This window comes from Tenrec ecaudatus, chromosome X (assembly GCF_050624435.1).
Source record: "Tenrec ecaudatus isolate mTenEca1 chromosome X, mTenEca1.hap1, whole genome shotgun sequence".
NCBI classification, from domain to species: domain Eukaryota; kingdom Metazoa; phylum Chordata; class Mammalia; order Afrosoricida; family Tenrecidae; genus Tenrec; species Tenrec ecaudatus.
In genome coordinates this window covers 2165674-2174968 of record NC_134548.1, presented here as the reverse complement: position 1 = coordinate 2174968, position 9295 = coordinate 2165674, and the positions used below count along the sequence as shown (strand labels likewise).

The 9295-nt window shown below is 47.9% G+C and overlaps 1 pseudogene; it reads right to left on the bottom strand.

The window, feature by feature from the left end:
- Positions 1-7988: 7988 nt before the first annotated feature.
- LOC142434775 (snurportin-1 pseudogene) lies at positions 7989-8911 on the bottom strand (annotated as a pseudogene).
- Between the last annotated feature and the right edge of the window lie 384 nt (positions 8912-9295).

Here is a 9295-nt window from a genome sequence, read left to right as displayed (position 1 = left end):
GACGACTTCAAGACTTGGGCTTGCCATCTTGCCTCAGAATTCGCAAGTTGCCTAAACTTTAAATGCGACATTGACTAAGTCACGTATTGGCATCTGAGGTCCATCCTCAGTTTTTTTACGTTTCTTTTGAGTATTGGTGACTGACTATGTTATGATTGGCTAGCACCGGAGGCCTCGTTCGAGAGGGAGCGTCTAGCCTGGTGTACTCAGGTAAGGCTCCAGCTAGGCGAGCGAGGAAAGCTGCCGGATTCTCACTCGGTTGCTGGGTAATTTCCTGGAGCTTGTCTGAGTTTGCTGCTTTATGAGCGATGGCTTGTAAGCCTGAGTAAGGGCGGGCGACTGAGGGGTTTGGGAGGCTGTGGATGTCGCCACTGAGAGCTGAGGGAGGTGGTGCTGAGGGGCACCCAAAATATGGAGGAGGCCTTACTGGGGATGCAGACAAGGAGTCAGGGGGGTTAGGGAAAGATCAACGGGAGTAATGTCAGGGGCCTGATTAAGAGAGTGTTTGGTTAAGAGAACCTGAGCCGGGTGACATGCAGTACATAGAGAGGAAAGGGAGCGAAGAAAGAAAAGGGCCTGAACATTGGGAACCTCAGATCATTTTGGAGTCTAGTGACAAAAATTTTCGAGGTCTCAGAGAATGTTGGAATCGAAAGTATTGGCCAGGGTGACTCATTGTCCAATTGGGATTGTGGCCACACTTGCTTACAGAAAAAGACCGGGTGCTTAGGGGGAATATCCGGAACCTGGCCCCGTTCAGTGAGGTTGGTCAGGAGGCTTCCCAAGGGACTGGTCTTGGGAGACTTAGAGAGCGAGCTCCCCATGATGTCTTAAGCTGCAAGGGGTAGGATCAGAGAAGGGCGTCTACTGGTCCCTGTCCACACCCGTCAGTCAGGGGGTGACCTGGTATACTTGAGAGGCGTCCCGGTCAGAGCTAGGGGTCCGGTGGGAGAGTACTGGACTCCCCGTACAGGAAGGTTCCCTGGCACAGTTTTCGGCTTTAACCAGCACACAGGGACTTTGGGTCAGTGACAATGAAAGACACTGCAGGAAGCGAGGGAGGGGAGTGGCCTGGCTTTTGGGCCAGATGTATGAAGAGCGGTCAGAGGAGTTGTTCAGGAGGGAGTTGATTTTAGATAAGGTCTGAGAGCAGGCACTGCAGAACTGGTAGAGAGAAGGAGGAAGTAGATTTTAGAATAAATCTGAGAGCAGGCACCACAGAACTGCCAGCACAAGATACACAAACAGGTAGAAAGAGCTCAGACAGACTCTGAACTCTAGTCCAGTCAGAGGTGCAGGGACTGCTACGTACTCACTTGTAGATGCGGAGGATGGCAGCTGAGAGGTCCTGGTTAAAGGGAAGTTGGGAAGGGTGGGTGGGGCGCGTCAGCACACCTCTTACTCCAGCAGCATTCATGCACCAAGTTGAGAGGTTGAAAACGGAGGACAGGACTGTGCACTCCCCAGAGGATGGACGGGGTCCCCCCCTGTCAGTCCTGGGTCTGTCAGCACCAAGATGAAAGGTTGGAGATGGAGGTATGGAACAGAAAGAATTTAGCCAGGAATGTGAAGTGGAGAAAGATTTTATTGAGGCAGGGAAAGAATTCCCTGGAGGGAAGCGAGAGCAGGGCAGCATCTTGAGCCCTTGGGCGGGTTGTGAGACACAAGGAATTAGGTCAGGGAAATCGCTCCTGGCAGTGAGGCAACGCTTGAGCCAAGAACTGATTAGGGGAAGGGAGGCCTTCTGACGATGCAGTTGCACGGTCTGAGTCAGGACGTGGTCTGTGAGTAAATCATCTTGGAACAATGAGGGAAGGGGCTACAGAGAGATATGCTCCTTGGAATGCTGTAGGTAGGGACTGCACAATCCAGTTCTGGCCTTGAGAAGCGAGGAGAAGGGGCCGCACGATCCAGCAGGCCATCTTTGGGGGGGAGCTAGGGGAAGGTGAAGCATGGTCTGGACCCAGCTGGAACAAGTCGAAGAGCCTCTTTGGCTTCCTAAGGACGGCCAATCTCTCCAGGAGTACATGGCCAGACCAAGCCCCATAGATTGGCTGTCCTGGTGCTCTATGTCTCTGTGGAGGCAGACTCTCATCGCTTTGCATTGTAGAAGTTACTTGTTTAGAAGCCTCCAACTAGTGATTCATAGACCAACAATACCCACTACCCAGGCACAGCACCCTAATGGGCATCCTTTCATGCCTACTTCTGCGGGAAAGACTGAACACCTCCCAGGTCATGAATGCTTGATTTTTGTATTTAGTCTGGAGGAGAAGTGAACACGATAGTTAGTAGCTTTACAAAGAGATGTTTATTTTATTGTAGGCAAGGAGAATGGGTTTGGAGAAATTTGATCATCTGTAGTGGGAGGGAGTGGTCTCTTTTCAACGTCTGGAGCGCCCTCTCCCTTGGAAATCTCCATGAGTCTTGTTATCCACATTCCAGAGTCCAGGAGGTTCCCAAGGCAGGAAGGGACCTTGTGTCCACAAAACAGGATGTGCTCTGTCTCCTATCTGCATCTATCTGTGTGCTGGCCTCTCTGTTCATGGCTTCAGAAGAGAGATGGGATGTCAGCAAGGGTGGTCTCGGGTGAAGCTGCTGATGTGAGACGCCTGCCGTAATCGTCACCTCCACGTAGTCACATTATCATAGCACATATGTCATGATCACGAACCTAGTCCCAAATGATCCCGTATACATCAGAAACATGAACATTCGACAAATGGGGTAGAAACTCAGAATCAATGGTGAGGATTGAGAAGACCCGGTACGGAAGGTGAGCTGTCTTTGTGAATGATGATTGCATCCCAATCTCTGTAAGGAGTGCTACCAGCAAAGCTTACATAGAGAGGCTCATAGGCTTGCAGGGTCTCCCTGAGCGCCTGCATTGCCTCTACAAGAGAATCCTGGCACAGAGACACTTGGAAACCCTCATAGCAATCCTGAGGGACAGGCAGCTCCAGAAGGGAGAACTTGCACAGTGGCCAAGTGTGACGAAGGAAGTCCTGCAGGGCAGCTAGGGAGACAGGGTTTCCACCCAACACCAAGGTGCTCAGCAGGGAACAGTGGCCCAGAGCAGGCTGCAAGGCACGGAGCTCAGAGTCCTCAATTTCGCAGTCAGCTAAGTTCAGGTGGGTCAGGGTGGCTGAGACCCTCCCTAGCAGACTTGGGAGGAATCTACGGCTAAAGCCTGCACTGAGCGCACCACTCAGATCGAGGTAGCTGAGGAGGCTGGTGCAGGGACACGAGCACAGACTACTCATGTCCGAGTCCACAGGCACGCAGTACGAGAGGGTGAGGGACTCTAAGGGGGCTGACAGACTTCTTAGCAGCTGGCCGAGCTGTTCATCCCTGAAGAAGACCGATTCCAGGATGAGGTGCTGGAGCTGATGCAGACCGAGGAGCTGACAGGTCAGTTTTTCAAGTACCTCCTCCACCTTAGTCATGCGATCTGGTACCGGGGGTTCCAGGATTATTCCCGTGAGGTGAAGTGTGTGAAGCTGACCCATATGGGTCAAATAAGGAAGAAACCAGTCGAGGATGTGCAGGTCCCATCTGCAATGCAACGCCACTTTCTGCACATCGCCCAGCTGCACCGCCTTCAGGATCTCCTCCATAACGGGAAGTGGTGGGACACCAACAAACTCTAGCTCCCTACAACACAGATTGGGCAGGTCCTTTCCCTGTTGGGCCCTTTCCATGAGGAAGGTAAGCACTTCATCTGGGCCTGTTTCTAGGACACGCAGGTCTGTGAGGAACATGGCGGAGGCCAAGGGCTGAGGCTTCTCCCCTGTTCTGGAATCCTTCCTGGTGTGGGTCAGAGTCCAGGGACGGGTGGCCACTGGATCCTCTGATGAGGTCACAGAGGCAATGGATTCGGTTCCAGACCACACTTTCCAGAAGTTGGTGTCAGTGTCCAGGCATAGATCCAGCACTCTCAGCTTGCATCTCCTGGGGGGAACTTTTGGGGAAAGCAGGATGTCAAAAGCATCCAGGGCAGCCTTTAAGATGTCCTGGTGAGAATGTGAAGACTTCATGAGAGCCCCTAGTGGGAGCCGGATAAAAGGCCAGGACCCCACCATGGCCTTCACTGTCTCTGCGTGTCCCCCAATGACAGCTGCCATGAACAGCGGGGGGAAGAGCTCTGTGGGCAGCCACTCCAGGGTACCAATGGCTGAGGCCTCATCCTGCAACACACTCTGGATGGCCAGGTTCAGGAGCCTGGGTGGGTTCTTGCTGCTCATGTTGACCAAACAGCTCCACAGAGAGGCCAGACCTGTGAATAAAAAGAAGGGTGTGCTCAGACTTCTCGGATAGCCACACTGGTTGTTCCAGCACTTTAAAACCTGTAACCTGCCCACCTTAGCTCCTCACAGGGAAGCTTCATGGCTATGCCACTCCTGTTATGAACTCACAGTGGTAGAGGCTGGCAAGGTAGGGGCTGGAAAGTTTTCAAACTGGATACTTTCGCAGATTCAAGTGTGTCCTCGAGTTGTAGAATCCAAGATAGGCAGGTCCGATGGTGGGCAGTGACCTCAGCAGCTGTGGAAATGCATAAATCAAAGATCAGTAGGAAGTATGGTGGTTGCGCATTGTATCCAACCATCCTATGGCTTACTGTGCAGGAGAGATCCATTCAGAAGGAATGACTGGGCATTCCTCAAATGGAAATTTTACATCTATATTGAACTACTATGCTCTCTGTTTAGGGATATTACCTATGGGAGGACATGAAAGTCTCGTCAATACAGTGAACAGTCAAATTTGTTCACCAATCGCTAAATGAAAGAACTGAAGGATTCTTCAAACCGTCTCAGTATGAAATTGATCAAAATGAAACCAAACATACATGATCTCAATGAAGAATGCTATTAGCATGAAGCCATGGTAGAGTCCAAAGATTCAGTCAGGATATTCTGTCACTAAGTCATGGAATACAGGAAACTCTCAAGGTCATGAAGCATTGGAAGCTCATTAATCACAATAGGAGGAGGGATTATGGAAACCCAAAGAAGTCCAAGATTTAAAAAGATACTTTTGCCTTCATATAGCTTAGATGATTGATCTTTCCAAAGAAGGCCGCCTAAGCAACAGGGCTAGGGTATGCCTTTTGACTGAAACTTCCAGTACTGGACTATCCATCAAGCACACACCCAATCTGGTGAGAGACTATTGCTCCCAGGATGGCCTGTAGGAGGGTGGAGGTAACCCACTCTCCAATGCACTCTCCCTGTGGGCAAGATGATCTGCTTTATTGTTCCATGATCTCAAGGAATTTAATAAAGAATTTATAGGTGGGGGGAGGGGAGACTCCGGGTGGGGCAAGATCTGGCGAAAGGGCGAGGTATGGATTGCCGGGGGCGCATGGGGGAGGGGGGAGGGGGGAGAGGGGAGGGGCGAGGGATGGGAAGAGAACGGGAGGACCTGATGCAGAGGGCTTGAGTGGAGAGTGGATGCTTTGGGGGTGATTGGGGCAGGGAATGTATGGATGTGCTTTGTACAGTTGATGTATGTGTGTGTATGGATGGTGATGGGAGTTGTATGGGTCCCTAATAAAATGTAAAAAAAGAAAGGAGGAGAAAAAAACGATTGGGGCAGTGACTGTACAGATGTGCTTTATACAATTGATGTATGTATATGTATGAACTGTGATAAGAATTGTATGAGCCCCTAATAAATTGTTAAAATTTAAAAAAAATTAAAAAGAAAATGATTAGGGCAAAGAATGTACAGATGTGTTTTATACAATTGATGTATGTATATGTATGGATTGTGATAAGAGTTGTATGAGCCCCTAATAAAATGTTTTTTAATTAATTAAAAAAAAGAATTTATAGGTAATTTGGGGTTTTTTGGTTGTTGTTGTTTTTATTTGCATTTCAATGTTATGTTTACCCTCCCAGAAAGGAAATGTTCAGAGTTAACCACTAACATAAAGGAGATTCTGGGGGAGCTCGTTATCTGCAGTCAAAAATGAAGCTGAAACCATGAAGCTGAACAAATGATTCCAGTACACAAGAGTTCAAATATAACCTGAGACACATCCCGCATGAATGTCAAGACCATCTCAAGAACAGGTATGGGTAACTGAACACTAACTACAGGGAACTGGACCAGCTGTGGAATGACATCAATAATATCACTATGAAGAGAACAACATCCTTCACAAGGCAGAAAAGGAAGAATGACCAAGGTGGACATCAAGAGACTCTGAATGTTGCCACTGGGAAAATCATAGCTAAAGCAAATGGAAGAATTGGTGAAAGAACGAGCTAACAGAACAATTCAAAGACAAACGGAAGTATTAGAGGGAAACATGCTGCCCGGCGCTAAAAAATCAAAGTTGTAAGAGGGAGAAGACAGAGCACGTCGTTCTCTAGATGTGGTGGAGAAAGGAGAGGTGGGAGTAGGCTCGCAGCCCAAGAAAGGTTTGCCTGACATTATCCAATGAAAAGTATATAGACAACAGTTAATATAGAGTCTGTCCTCCTTACAATCTCTTCATTGGGGGGACGTGGTGTTTGGGGCCCCGTGAGAGTTTGAAGACTAAGATTTAAACTTGCCCTTCAGACATGAGCATTTTGGCAGAAGTTTTGTTGGTTCCAATAGATGACAGCCATGAGCATGTCTTGATGATTTAAAGACTCTTTATTAAGTTATCTACTAAAGGTGATTCTGGTTGCAGTCTGAAGTGGACATTTGAGTCTATCTTTAAAGGCAAAACACTCATACATCATTTGTCTAAGACTCAATCAACAGTGGACAGAACCACAAAGGAAAATGAATGTTATTATTCTATATTGTTAGTGAGCCTTACATGGTACAACATTGATATAACATACCAGTTAAAATAAAAATAGCAATTTCCTGGTTGTGCATCAAAATCAACATTATTGATAGCAATGTTCTGATCTGTAGAACATAAGAGCACACTTTAAAACCAATCACTGTCCGTCCTCTCCACCCCAACCCAGAACTATCAGACCAATTGTTTTCTCCTCCACACTGTTCATCTAGCCAATCTCATCTAGAGAGAGCTGAAGAGATAAAATACTTACCTAAAATACAAGGCATAGCAAGACAAAGTGACAAAAGAGAACCCAGCGATGACAACAGAAGGGTTGTAGTGAGGAGACGAGCCAGTCAGGGTGCGATGTAGCAATGATGGAATATACAACTTTCCTCTAGTTCTTAAATGCTTCCTCTCTGCCACTATCATGGCCCCAATTCTACCTTACAAATCTGGCTAAACCAGAGTATCTGTAGAAGGGTACATATAGGAATTGGAAACACAGGGAATCCAGGGAAGATGACCACTTCAGGACCAGTGCTGAGAGTGGTGATACTGGGAGGGGGGGAGGGAAAGTGGGGTAGAGAAGGGGAACCGATTACAAGGATCCACATATAACCTCCTCCCTGGGCGAATGACAACAGAAAATGGGTGAAGAGAGACATCGGACTATCTAAGATACGAGAAAATAATAATAATGTATAAATTATCAAGGGGTCATGAGGGCGGGGGTGGAGGATAGAGAGAGAGAAATGAGGAAATGACATTAAGTGCTCAGGTAGAAAGCATATGGTTTGAGAATGATGATGGCAACAAATATAACAAATATGCTTTACCCAATTGATGGTTGTATGAGCCCCAAAAATGATTAAAAAACAAACCAAAACCAAAAACCAATCACTAGGTGGACTCTCCATGATGGGAGAGTGAAGGTGGCAGGGCACTCAGCAGTCCACAAGATGGCATATAGCCACATTAAAGCAATCTTGTTGACTAATGAATAACCTGCCTCCTTCCCCCTCCCATGTCAGAGAGTCCCAGTAGTCATTTATTTTAAAATATGCTCCTATATAATCAAAATCAGAACATTTTAATTAATATCATTGTTCCCTTGAATGTTTTAACCATGATGGTACTATTTTTATTTTATTGACCAGGATGTTGTTATCAATTGTATACCCTGAAACATTCACTAACCCTAAAGAATAACAGCATTAATTTTGCTGGCTGATTTGCAGAAGCTGGTGCCTTGTGTACTCTTGCTGGGTGGTCTGCAGGCCAGCAGCACCATGTAAGGCCATAGCCAGTCCACCAGGGGGATGCTGCCCAGGTTGTAGTGGATCTGCTTGTGGTAGAGGAGGAGCCCGTCCACCTCAAATGGGAAGCCTGTGGCAAGCACCTCACACAGCCTCTTGGGGTGCACTGGAACTTCTGGGCCCCACAAACTAAAAAGGATTGAGCTTTGTTTGCTCTCCCAGGTCGCCTTCCTCGTCTAACTTCACTTGCATCCAGTAGAACCAGAAATCAGTGGGGCAGTCATAAACGGGATGTCCCTGCCAGTACATCAGGTCCAGAACGTAGTAGGTCTGCTGCGCCTCGCTGTGAAAGCAGTGCACAATGATGTCCATGAGCTCTGCCTGCTGCCTCCCGGCAGGAGGGAAGGAAACCTGTCCACACAGTAACCGCTCTTGGTGTAGGCGCTGGTGCAACCCCTGGAGGCCACAATGAGCGCTCTTTTTCCAATGGGGCACAAGAACGCAATCCACTCCTGCCCCATGTCCGCGGGGACATAAATCAGCCACTCAGAGAGCATCAACTGATTGGCATAGCACTTGGGGAGTTTCTCATCAATATCAACATCCATGTCTTCATCATCTTTCCTGTGTTCCTCCTCCTCACTCTCCACTCCGGTCCAGTCATCTGCAGCCAGCCTTCTGGTGTGGTTCACAGAGGCCAGTCGCTTGCATTTCTGCAGTTCCAATAATGATGGTGCAGCTCATCCTGCTGCAAGGAACTGCACTTGTGCTTGTACTGGGACAGGTTGGGGTGTGAGGCTGCACAGCCTTTCAAATCTCGGGACACAGAGAATCTGCTAGCCAGGGCTGGACTCAGCTCTTCCATCGTTCCATCAAACTTTTTTGAACAAAATAAATGGCAGCTATGCACGACTGACTTCTGCCTATACAATCCACGGAAATCAAATCCACTACAGAAGTTGCACAAGTGTTTCACTACAAAAGGGACCCTAACACCAAAGATAAGTTAAGGACAAAGTGCCTTCGTTTATGAAGGACACAAAGATGCAGACACATTAGGGTCGCCATTCCCACGAAGTCTTCATACCATCAGACCATTCAAAGACGGGATTTTACTTCACTAAGTCCTATGTTCTAAAGAGTTTAGAACATTGGCACTTTCAAATGAGGCATCTGAGCAAGATGCTGGGGTAGGACTCCTGATTATACAACCTACAGTACTGTCCATCAAGGACACGCCCAGGAAATC